This window comes from Orycteropus afer, unplaced genomic scaffold (assembly GCF_000298275.1).
Source record: "Orycteropus afer afer isolate SDZICR_OR568_19922 unplaced genomic scaffold, OryAfe1.0 scaffold00240, whole genome shotgun sequence".
NCBI lineage: Eukaryota > Metazoa > Chordata > Mammalia > Tubulidentata > Orycteropodidae > Orycteropus > Orycteropus afer.
In genome coordinates, this window is record NW_006921827.1 from 5492654 (window position 1) to 5506348 (window position 13695).

Below are 13695 nucleotides of genomic sequence, written 5' to 3' on the forward strand. Positions count from 1 at the left end.
CCACTTCTTGGAAGGAAGGTTGGGCAATCTACTTCCATAGTGATACTGCCTCGGAAACCCAAGGAGGGGTCACTATGAGTCGGGTCCAACTCGATGACAAATGACAACAACAACCACCAGAGGAAGGAACAAATCTGTCTTGGAAGAAGTGAAGTCAGAACACTTCCTAGAAGTGAGAATGGCCAGACTTCATCTCACCTACTTTGATCAGAATGTCAGAAGGGACCATTCTTGGAGAAAGAAATCATGCTTGGTAAAATAGAGGGTCAGTGAAAAAGGAGAAATCCCTTAACAAGATGGATTGACATAGTGGCTTCAATTATGGTCTCAAGCATAGAAAGTATTGTGAGGATGGTTCAGAACTGGGCAGTGTTTTGTTCTCTTGTATATAGGGTTGCTATGAGTTGGAGCTGGTTCAACAGCATCTAAAAACAACAGCAATTTAGATGAATTTTATTCATTCAACAATATGTGCTAGGCATATATTTACAACATGTTATCAAAAGGGACCATTCCATGGAGAACGATGCCATGCTTAGTAAGGTGGAGGGTCAACAAAAGATGGAAAGGCCCTCAGTGAGACAGATTGACACAGTGGCTGTGGTGATGGGCTCAAGTATATCAGGGATCACGGAGCTGGCACAGGACCAGGTGGTGTTTTGTTCTGCTGTGCATAGGGTCAGTATGAGTTGGAGATGACTCGACGGTTCCTAACAACAACATCAACAACCTATAAAGGAGATCTGGTGGTGTGATGGTTAAAGCCTTTGACTGCTAACCAAAAGTTTGATGGTTCAAACCCACCAGCTGCTGCATGGGAGAAAGATGAGGCAGTCTGCTTCTATAATAATGGAAAATCCATGGGGCAGCTCTACTCTGTCCTATAGTATCACTATTAGTTAGAATCAACTTGTTGGGAGTGGGTTTGGTAACCTGTAGTCAAATAAGGTTGACCTAGTTCTGTTTGTGTGTAACATACACTATTCACAACCCAAGGTCAGTGGAGTTCTCTGGGCACTGGAATGTAGAGTTGTTAAGATGGTGATAACTTGCCTTCTTCCTCTCCCAGCTTGTCACCCCTTAATTCAGGGAACAACCAGCGTCTCAGTCACTGGTGTTAAAGACATTCTGAGAACACTGAAAATAATCACAAATTTTGTGTGTATGTTTGCATATGTTAAGCACAATTACCCTAGAGAGATTCTTTTTTAAAAATTTATTTTTACTGTGCTTTGGATGCATATTTACATAGCAAACTTGTTTTACATTCAACAGTTCACGCACATCTGGTTTCATGGCCCTGATTACCATCCCCAACAGTAAGAAACTCTCCTCTCCTTTGCTCTCCATGACCACGCCCCTCCCTGTGCCCCTCTCTCATCCATGCATTCCTATCTGTCTAGCCTTCCCTCTATGTGAATACTACCCCTCTGGTGTCTCATAGCTGCATCTCACTAGAGTAGGTGGGTGCATTGACCTGAGGCAGATGTTCTGTATGTGTCTTCTACTGTGGGGCTGAGAGCTGATCTATGTAATGAGTCCATTTCTAGTCTCGAAGAGTAATCTGGGGCCATAATCTTGAAAGTTCCACCAGTCTCTATCCAACCAATAATTCTGGTCATTTTTGTGTTTTTGTTCCACATTTTCTTCCCACTCTACCCAGGATCACCAGGTTTGATACCTTCCTGAGCAGTTGGCATTGGTAGCCAGGGGCCATCTAGTTCTTCTGGTCTTGAGTTGTGGAGGCTGAAGTTCTCATGGTCCATCTTATCTTTGGACTAATTGTTTCCAGATGACTCTGATTTTCCTCACTCTTCTTTTCTCCAGCCAAGGGGAAACCAATAGTTATATCTTAGATGGCCACTCAAAAGCTTTTAAGACCCCAATCACTACTTACCAAAGTAGGTTGTAGAATAAAATTTTTGTGCACATTAGTGCCAATTGAGCACAATGATGAGACTATGGTCCAAGCCCCCACGCCTGGTGATTCTTTCTCGCAAAATGTTTAGTTGTCTCTGCAAAGTTCCTCCCACACTGTCTTCTGTTGCTTCTGTGATGTATGTGGCTAATTTTGTAGCACAGGAATAAGAATACACTGTAGACCAAGGATAGATTTGGCTGAAGATAATCTTACATAGAAAATTCTTGATGGGAGTTTTCTTGTCTAATTCCTTTTTGTATTCTTTCTTCTCAGAACCAAATTGAGCCATCCTACTCCCTGAATTCGACACAAACATAAATTGATGGAAGAATGAATGAATATCACATGAGAGATAGTAATTTCTCTCAATATTACAATTGCTTCAAATAAGATATACTGATCTTGCATTTATCTTTTTGGGTTTATTTTTAATGCTCTGGGGAGTATATTTCTAAATATGTTACTAAGTTGTAAATATGTAATATGTACCATATATGTAACACTGGGGAGCTCTGGTAGCATAGTGCCTAAGGCACTTGACTGCTAACAAGAACGCTGGTGGTTCAAACCTACCAGCCACTCCTCGGAAGGAAGGTTGGGCAATCTACATCTGTAGTGATACTGCCTCGGAAACCCAAGGAGGGGTGGCTATGAGTCAGGTCTGACTCAATGGCAGGTAAACAACAACAACAACAATGTAACACTGTATGTTGTAAATATATTTGTAAATATGTTACTAAGTTTTCTCTGTCTCTACATAGCTCTGATATAATATTTTATAGTTCTACTAGTGTGCTTTGTTAGATCTTTTACCATAAATAAATGAATGACTGAAGTTAGAACACAATCTACAATATTCACCTAGTACCTTGAGGTTCTTGTAATAAACTATTCTCATAATTTGCTAAAGGTTGATGTACTTCCTGTTAAAAATACCACACTAGCTAGTTCTAAATTGTAGACATTTCTCTTATTTAAAATATTTTTATATTTCAGCATAGATGGATTTATTAAACAGATAAACAATAATATAGAACACTAATATTAATATTCCAGTAAGTTTTTCTTACTTAACCTCTTTTTGCTATGATATTTGTGGTAGTTCAGTTTGTGTGTCACCTTGGCTGGGCCTGGTTGAGTGGCTGGGAAGCTGGTGGTAGCATGATGAGACTGGCAATCAACTCCATGGTAGAATCTACTGGGAGCAGCTGAGTAGCTGCCTTTGAATATGTGGTCTGCTTCCCATATATAAGAAATAGCTTTGGGAATGGTGTCTAGCTTATGGTACACTTGTCGGCTTCTACACACCTGTGAGCCATTTACCTAAGATAAATCTCTCTCTCTCTCTCTTTCTCTCTCTATAAATATATATATATACACTTTGCTGGTTTTTGTGTTTCTCTAGAGAACCCAATCCAACACAGGTACCTTGAACCCTGCATGTAGCTGTGTCATTGCTCAGCAGCCTACCATGCTCTGCAGACCAGGGGACTTACAATAAACTTGACTTAATGGCCTGTCATGTGGTTTGGTAACATCAGGACTGTGCCTTTTCACTTGTCATCTTGGGCTTGGCAGCCTCAGCAGCCAACAGCTGTCTGAGTGAAGAAAAGCCTCTAGCTTCAGTGGGTCGGGAACAGGAGGCAGAGCTGAAGTCTCAGGTTGAGGGGCTTTCACCCAGCCCCTAGAGCCTGGCACTTTGAACTTGGACTTATAACATCCAAAGTGTAAGAGAATAAACTCCTGTTTGTTAAGGCCATCCCATTTGTGGTATATTCTTGTCAGAGTGGCACCAGGTAACTAGAAAAACATTCATTTTCTTTCCCAAACATCTAAATTTGCTTTCATTTGAATTAAGTGGCAGCATTTTTTTTTTTCCCTATACAAAAGCAATTTATTCCATTATAAGAACTTACACAGTTAGTTATGGAGAATACAGACCTGCTGCTAAAATAGGTCATCCAAATGGGAGATGGTACCAAATTAGTGGTCAAGAACTAACTTCTGAAAAGAGCAACTTTATCCAGGATTAATTTAATTTTAAAAATCAGTATCAGCTATCAATTTACTCTTCTCAACTTAATTGGACAGTTTACTTGTGGTATAACTTAGATAACAACATGTACTTTTAAAACTTTTTTAAACTTTACAAGATTTTTTAAAAAACAAACCAACCATTTCACACAAAGGAAAAAAATAATATGAAATCAGTTTAATAAATACAGTAGCAAGTAAAAATATGTGGGAAAAGGGGAACATGTAGAATAAAGGTTTAACTGAAGAGAGGAGACTGGTCATAGGAAAATGTGCATCATGGCAAGTCAGGTGTGAAGATTTTAGAGTAGGAATCTATATGACTTAAAATTCCCATTTCCTGAGTAAAAATGACATCTTGCAGAATTATACTACATGGCTCAGACACCTATCTCACTTGGCTCTATTTCTTACCTACTCTAGCCTTTACTTAAATGAGTCTGAAAAACTTAGGATTATAGCATAAGAAGAAAAATAACCACACACACATATTCCCCTTTCTGTGGCTACTTCCCCTGTACTTGTTTCAAGAAAATTATTGAAGAAAATCTAAGTCTGTGGCTGTGCTAAATCACATCTCACAGTTAACATTTAGAAAACACCTACTGTTGGGGCTAATAGCTTTGTTGTTGGTACATATAGAGAGATAGTCAAACATAACCTTTCTTCAAAACCAGTGTTAAAATCAATCTCATGGTTGCAAGGAAAAAAGGGGAGTCTAAAATCACAAGCCCAGATGTATCTAGGATATTCTTCCTTCTGGATCCATATTTCCTTCAGAGTCTTCATCATTATAAATGTTCTCTGCCATCTGCTTCACTTGCATGATATTGTCTTCTGATACAGAACAAATCACCCAAGATTCGTTTGGATTCCAGGAGAAATCAGGTATCTTGGCAGTGTGACCACCATGAATAAACAATAACTTTGGTGATCCCTTTTCTGGGAATTGTTCCTCTCCAATTTTACTTAAAACTCAGACATTCAGCCTATGATCAGTTCCCCTGGAAGCCAAAATAGTTTCATTGTGAGGCTACCACTGAACCTGGAATATTTCATCCTATTGTGATTCCCTCTAAATCCCTCCTTAATTTAGAGATTTTATTTGATGCATTGAACACCAGTTACTGAAAACCAGAGGAATTGTGGGATGACATCAAGAACATCATCCATGAAAAAAGGAAAAGTTCATTAAAAAGACAGAAAAGGAAGAAAAGACCAAAATAGATGTCAGAAGAGACTCTGAAACTTGCCCTTTAATAGAAAGTAGCTAAAATAAATGGAAGATAAAAGGGCTGAACAGAAGATTTCAAAGAGCAGCTTGAGAATACAAAGTCAATTATTATAATGAAATGTGCCAAGAGGTGGAGTTAGAAAACCAAAAGGGAAGAACACACTTGGCATCCCTCAAGCTGAAAGAACAGAAGAAGAAATTCAAGTTTCAAGTTGCAATATTGAAATATTCTATGGCCAAAATATTGAATGATGCAGTAAGCAACAGAAGAAGGGAAGAGGAATACACAGAGTCACTGTACTAAAAAGAATTGGTCGATGTTCATTCACTTCAGGAGGTGGCATATGATCAAGAACCAATGGTATTGAAAGAAGAAGTCGAAGCTGCACTGAAGAAATTGGTGAAAAACAAGGTCCCAGGAATTGACATAGTACCCACTGAGATGTTTCAACAAAAGGATGCTGTGCTGGAGGCACTCACTGGTCTATGGCAAGAAATTTGGAAGACAGTTACCTGGCCAACTGACTGGAAGAGATCCATAGTTGTACCAATTCCAAAAACAGGTGATCTCACAGAATGTGGAAATTATCAAACAATATCATTAATATCATATGCAAGTAAATTCTTGCTGAAGATAATTCAAAAATGGTTGCAGCAGCATGTTGACAGAGAGCTTCCAGAAATGCAAGCTGGATTCAGAAGAGGATGTGAAAAGAGGGATAACATTTTTGATGTCAGATGGATCTTAGCTAAAAGCAAAGAATATCACCAAGATGTTTACTTGTGTTTTATTAACTATGCAAAAGCATTCGACTCTGTGGATCATAACAAATTTTGGATAACATTGAGAAGAAAGGGAATTCCAGAACACTTAATTGTACTAATAAGGAAGCTGTCATTCAAACAAAACAAGGGGATACTGCATGGTTTAAAATCACTAAGGATGTGCATCAGGGTTGTATCCTTTCACCACAGTTATTCAATCTGCTGAACAAATAATCTGAGAAGCTGGACTATATGAAGAAGAACATGGCATCAGGATTGGAGGAAGAATCATTAACAACCTGTGATACGCTGATGACACAACTTTGCTTGTTGAAAGTGAGGATGACTTGAAGCACTTACTGATGAAGATTGAAGAATACAGTCTGCAGTATGGGTTACATCTCAACATAAATAAAATAAAAATCCTCACAACTGGACCAATAAGCAGCATCATAATAAGTAGAGAAAAGATTAAAGTCGTTAAAGATTTCGTATTACTTGGTTCCAAAATCAACAGCAATGGAAGCAGTAGTCAACACATCAGATGACATATTGCACTGGGCAAATCTGCTGCAAAAGATCTCTGTAAGGTGCTAAAGACAAAAGATCTCTTTGAAGACTAAGGTGCTCCTAACCCAAGCCATGGTATTTTCATTTGCCTCATATGCATGTGAGAGCTGGACAATGAATAAGGAAGATCAAAGAAGAGTTGATGGTTTTGAGTTGTGGTGTTGGTGAAGAATACTGAAAGTACCATGGACTGCCAGAGAATGAACAAATCTGTCCTGGAAGAAGTGCAGCTAGAATGTTCCTTGGAAGTGAGAATGGCCAGCCTTCATCTCACCTACTTTCAGAACCATTCCCTGGAGAAGGTTATCATGCTTGGCAAAGTGGAAGGTCAACAAAAAAGGGAAGGCCCTCAATGAGATGGATTGACACAGTGGCTGCAACGATGGCTCAAGTATAGAAAAGATTGTGAGGCTGGCACAGGACTGCTCAGTATTTTGTTCTGTTGTACATAAGGTCACTATGAGTTGGAGGCAACTTGATGGCACTTAACAACAACAACAGCACCATGTGATTTCAAATAAAATGATTTCAATGGCCAATTCCTTGACAAGTGGAGAGATCCTTCCTTCTTCTGATTCTGTCTTAGTCTGAAAGCTCCGCTGAAACATGTCCACCATGGATAACACTGCTGCTATTTGAAATTCTGGTGGCATGGCCTCCAGCTTCACTGCAACCATAAGCCACTACAGTATGACAAACTGCTTGGTAAAGTGGAGGGTCAACGAGAAAGAGGAAGGCCCTCAACGAGATGGATGGACACAGTGACTGAAACAATGGGCTGAGGTATAGCAAGGATTGTGAGGCTGGCATAGGACTAGGCAGGGTTTTGTTCTGTTGTACATAGGGTTGCTATGAGCAGGAGATGACCCAATGGCACCTAACAACAACATTGTGTGAATCAAAGGAATGTAACTTGACTTTCAGATTTCTCAGAGCCCACAAAGCAATAGTCTTGTCAGCTGATCCTGTGGCAAGAATGGATTCATTGCAAGGCAGATCACTTTAGCAGTGCAAGCATTAACTGAGTGGCTTGGTTGGGAAGTATTGTTTGAATGAGTATCCCAGATTATAAGTTTCTGAGCAACAGCAACTGATCCAACCAGAAATTCACGGAGCAGATGCTGCAAGATATCTTCAACTACTTCTGTTTGTCCAGTAAAGACAGTCTTCACATCCACTACTTTTCTTTCCTTTGGAACAGCAGTGATGTCCCATAGGCATATGGTATGGTCATCTGAAGCACTAATTAAATGCTCACTAAGATTTGAATTCCAAGAAAGTCCATAGCTTTCCTTCTGATGCATGGAGATGCAAGTCTGGACTGCACTCTCCAGAAGGGTCTAGTTTAGAAGGGTGTTTTGTACAGTCAAAAATAACATGATCACTGGATGGGGTCCTTGTTGCAATTACGCAAGTATTCTGGGGCATATAGCAGGCCCTTGGCATAGTGCCTAAGGCATTTGACTGCTAACCAGAAGGCTGGCTGTTCAAACCCACCAGCCATTCCTTGGAAGGAAGGTTGGGCAATCTACTTCCATAGTGATACCACCTTGGAAACCCAAGGAGGGGTCGCTATGAATTGGATTCGACTTGACAGCAATGAGTTTGGGTTTACTTCTCATTCATGGTTGATCTTGCTATCTATTCCAATCTTTCCACCAAAATCTTCAAATTGTCCTTTCTCACTGTTGTAATGTGACACATGAAACTGAGCATCTTCATTAGGGAGCTGCACACTGACTATCACAGGTGGTTTTGTTCATCTGATATGTGTGTTCCCAGGATAAGTTGATGAATGATGAAATCCTTTCCTTCTGGTCTGGTTATATCTGGAAGCCACTGTGCAGTTAGGCTTGGCCACTGTAGAGCATGGATCATCAAAATCCTTAAGAAAAGGAGTGTTCTTTCCCTATATTTTGTACTCATATTTAATCACACATTCTACCACAATGTCATCAAATGCTGCTTCCTTGTCCACCTAGTGTGGCAGGTGGCCAGGAGATCTGGGAGCCCAGTGATGTGGGCCGGCATGTGGGGAGTGGTGGTTGGGGGGGGCAAGGCTGCAACCAGCAGCATATTTTTTGTACATATTTTGGTTCAAATGCGTACATTTTTTTAAATCATTTTCCTTAGAACTCTCTGTAGTGTCAGTTTTACTGAATTGCAGGTTTCACATGTGACCCTTACTTCATCCAGATATTAATATCAAGACCTCTCCTGGAATTCTGCAAATGGAAAATGTAATTTTATTCTCAGTTTAGCTAGTAATATAGTAAGTAGACAAAACAGCACCTTAAACTTCACATAATATAATGTGATATAATATGATGGTTGTTACCAAAATCCTCATATTATAAATCCTTATTATTTATCACAGAATGTTAATAAATTCACAGGTTTACCCTTTATGAAGGTATTAATAATACTTAGGTGTTTCTACTCTCATTTAGGTGAAATGTTGACATGTTGATGACTGTTCAGAAGTAAGGCATTGCTGCCAGGAGAGAGGGAATTTTCTCAAAGAAATCTTGATAAGAGACACATTTTACTTGAAACACTTTTTAAATGGGCACAGCTGCAAAACCTAAGCAGCCCCAAAGGCTTTAGCTCATTATTCCATTTCTTAGAGTCACTCCATAGAGTGCCCTGAACAAAAACATGCTATAACAATTCTCTCCTTACTGAAATCCTTGCTTTACTGAGCAGTGAGGCAGGTGCACTGAGGCCAATGAGATGACAATGTGCAGGAAGGAGAATCAAGTTCAGAAGTTGAGATGATTTCCACATGGAGACTTATGCCAATTATGAATGTGGGCTTGTTGAGCTAATGAATTCAATTGTTGTTTTTCCTTGAAAAGATTCTGAGAATTTGGTGGAAAAAGATGAGGACTTTTTGATAGCACTTACATAAAGTGTTCTTGTATTTAAGCAACAGGCAAACAACTAGGAGCCATAGCAATGTTTATTACTGCAAAGCCAAGAACTATGTTCTTTTTTTTTTTTGGTTTTGTTAATTGATACTGTAGAGAAAATGTAATGTGTTAAAGATGAATACTATCATCCCTCCAGTAAATTATTACAGTAGCTTACTTTATCCTTCCACTCTCATCTGCATGCTAGCCATTCTCCACATACAAAGTAGCCCTAATGTTCTTTTCTAAAAATCAACTAGATCTTTGTCACTTTAAATTTTGTAAAATTTGAAAATGTCACCAGAATCATAGTCTTTTCAATAGCCTCATATCATATAAAACATAGAGACCCCTCCTTGGGTTTCTGAAGCGATATAACTATGGAAATAGATTGCCCAACCTTCCCTCTGAGGAATGGCTGGTGGATTTGAACCACCAGCCTTCTGGTTAGTGGTCAAATGCCTTAGGCACTACACCACTAGAGCTCCTATATAAAAACTGAACAATATAAAAGAAAGAATAAGAATTGGCACATTCAAGATATGTTGGCAAATTTTATTGAATATAATATGGACTGCCGAAAAAACAAACAAATCATTCTCAGAAGAAATAGAATGTGAATATGTCTTAGAAATGAGGATGGCACGTCCTCAGCACATTTGCTTTAGATATGCCATTAAGAAAGATTGATCTCTAGAGAAGGATAGCATGTTTAGTGAAGCACAGAGTCAGAGAAAATGAAGGATAAATTCAATTTGATGGATCGACAAAATAGCCACAACAATGTATTCAAACATACCAATGGTCATGAAGATGGCACAGGACCAGGCAACATTTCTCTCCATTATACATCAGGATGCTGTGAGTCAGAGCTGGGGCATATAGCAGGCTCTTGGCATAGTGCACTTGGTGGCAGCTAACAACTCTGGCCAACAAAATCTTGTAAGTTCTACCTCCTTCTGACTTTTTTGACTTTATATTAACCTCTCAAGTCTTGCCTACTATCATCTCTCCATCCTCGCCTCCTATTGTTTCCCCAATAATTTAAATTTCTTCTACCTCAGATTTGCTTTTTCCTCTGCCTGAAATACACTTTCATCTCCTCCCACAAAAAAAATAGATGCTTTAGTGGTTTTTTCATAATTCAAACCTTACCTCAATTATCACTTTCTTAGATATTCTTTCCTGTCTAACCAATTTACATTACCTTTCCCCATTCATTATCTATCAGAATACTTGTTTTATTTTCTCCACAGCTCTTACAAGCAACAAAAGTTATAATTTTGTTTGTTTCCTTGTTCATTTAGGTTTCTCCTATTAGAACACACATTCAATGAGAGCTGAACTCACATTGTTGTTCAGGGCAATACCTGGCATCATGACTAATGCCTGGAATACAGAAGCCACTCAATAAGAGTTTGTTGACTGTATGATTGATTTGCCCAATTATGAATAGAAAGCCAAAAAACCCAACTCAGTGCCGTCGAGTAGATTTCAACTCACAGTGACCACTCCTTGGCTTTCTGAGGCAGTATCTCTATGGAAGTAGATTGTACAATCCTCATTCCAAATTATGAATAGATATTGTTATTTTTGGGAATCAGGTTCTGTGATCAGTGTAGAATTTTTGTATGGATCAGTCACTTTGACTCTACTATGACCCAGATACAAGATATTTTAAAACACCACAGTAATTTAATAGTTTATAGGAGGAAAACCCTACAGAGAAATAGAGAATTTATTTATTTATTCATTCAGAACAAATTCATGATTCCAGCACCAAGGGGAATATGGAGATCTCCTTTGTCTCTACTGTCAGTTGTGAAGGGATTTTTGAGATGTCCTGAAGAAAAGGAGTTAACAATACAGATTGAAAGTCAATGCAGGGAGAAAGGATTATAGGCAAAGAACACAGCAAAGGGAGAGATGATAAGGTATTTTAAAATTAAAGGTATATTTTGGAGGTATCAGGAATCTGGGATGACTGATGTGGCTGGAGAGAATGGCTGGAGAGTGGTGGTGAGTTTGGAAAGAAAAGAGGATGTGGTTTAGAGAGACTGTTAGAATAAGTCACCAAAACAGCATCTGATTCCCTGAGAGGAAGATTACAGAACTGTAGCAGCCATTGTGGGATCCATACAGATTTAGAGAGGGAGGTGAGGATGAAGAGAGGTAAAGAGCCTGGAAGACTTGGTAGACTTAGAGAGGAAGTTTCTAGGAAACTGAGGGGACTGGTATTGTAATTGAAAAAGTGTAGTATATGGGTTCAGGAGACCCAGCTCTGGTACCAGATGTGTGTTCTTGACAAATTGTTTAACCTGTGTGATTCCTCATTTCCATTTTGTGGCCACCTATAATTGGTTCTCAATGCCATTATTTAGTCTGCTTATAGAACTGGTTTTAGAGAAATGTCTAGAATATGAATAGTATGCTGCATTGCCATTTCAAATCACACAAGGTAGCTGGTAAAGAAAATATTGAAATCACTTGTTAAAGGTATGTTGTGAATGAAAAATGGAAGAAATTGGCTGATGTTAAAGTAGCCTCCCATAGAAATGTTGAGGTAAAGGGGTAAAGGTGGTTGTGCAAGAAAGATGCTTGAGAACATCTATAGCAATCTATTCCTCTGTGCATCGCTAAAGTAATTAAAAACCCTCTTCTTGCTTGACAGCATATCTCTGATGGGCATCTAGAGACCTGGGTGGATGTCTGTGGGAGATGGCCTTGCTCCAGTAGAGGATCAAATAGCTTGCAGTAGATTTTTAACATTGAGAGCATCAGAAAGGCTTCTAGCTGTGCCTCTTTCCTAAAATGTTGGATTAACAACAGCTATCATTTTGGGGCACATAGGTTGTGCCAGATACTCTTTTCAGAACATCTGAATTCATTTGTCCTCACAACAATCTTAACCAAAAAAAAGAAAAAAAGAAAGAAACTCACTGTCATCAAGACAGATCCGACTCATAGTGACCCCTCCTTGGGTTTCCAAGGCAGTATCACTATGGAAGTAGATTACCCAACCTTCCTTTCAAGGAGTGGCTGGTGGATTTAAACTGCCAGACTTCTGGTTAGCAGTCAAATGCCTTAGGCACTATGCTACCAGACCTCCTCACAACAATCTTACATCTTGGATATTATACTCTGGTGATGTAGTGCCTAAGGCATTTGAGGGCTAACCAGAAGGCTGGTGGTTCAAACCCACTAGCCACTCCTCAGAAGGAACACTGGGCTATCGACTTCCATAGAGATACCACTTCGGAAACCCAAGGAGGGATCTCTATGAGTCAGAATCGACTGTATGGCAGTGAGTTTATTCAATACAGAGATCACTATTTTTTAGTAAATCTCAGATTTGAAAAGTCACTGAACACATTTGGGGACTTTATTAAAATGCAGATACATGGACCCCATCTCAGGGAGTCATTTTATGGTCCTGGTGTCTATATGTTTGCCTGGATCCTAAGGGAATTCTAATAAACATCCACATTTGTAGAAGATTGCTTTTGCCTGTGAGTCACCTTACCTTGTGAACTGGAAAATATTCTCTTCCATAAAGGAGTAGAAACAGTCCCCAGATTACAAATGAAATCTGTTCTTAGATGTGTTTTTAAGTTAAATTTGTAGGCAAGTTGAACAGGTATATATAGTTCTTATTTAGCCTGACTTTAGTGCAAGAAAAGGCTCGACAGCTTTCAATGATTTAAGAACTTCATGTGCATCAAGTAAAGTTGAGTGTGGTGGAGAAGTTGCTGCTAGTAGTGGCTGGTTTAAATTGTTTCAAAGTGAAGGCAAATTCACATAACATCAACGGGCAGGTATGAGTTGTCCATAAATTAGACAAGTGTAACCTGGGGACTGCCTGCAATGATAACAAAGCATGGTCAGTGTTGTACTGAACAACTAATGGGAGAGCTTTCATGAATACTCTTGGCATATCACTGACTGTCAGCTGCACCAGGATAGGGAATTACAATGAAATTCTTGCTCCTCACCTTTACCTACCAGATAAATAGTTCAGATTATTGTAGATGATGGTATGACTTAGTGACGTGTAATGATGGAGCAAGAATGATCTTAGCTCTAATCTCATGTATATTATAACACTTTATAACACCTTGAATATCACTTATCTTCTCTGGGTCACAGTTTCTTCTTCAAGAAATGCAGATGGTCATTCTTTTGCAGCACTCCATGAGGATAATTGAAGAGGTGTCTGTAAGCCTCAAGTAGGAATGCATAGCATCTACTTTCCTTGAGAA

The 13695-nt window shown here is 39.1% G+C and overlaps 1 pseudogene; it reads right to left on the minus strand.

Moving 5' to 3' along the window:
- Nucleotides 1–4697: 4697 nt before the first annotated feature.
- On the minus strand, nucleotides 4698–8493 carry LOC103204048 (annotated as a pseudogene).
- Nucleotides 8494–13695: the final 5202 nt, after the last annotated feature.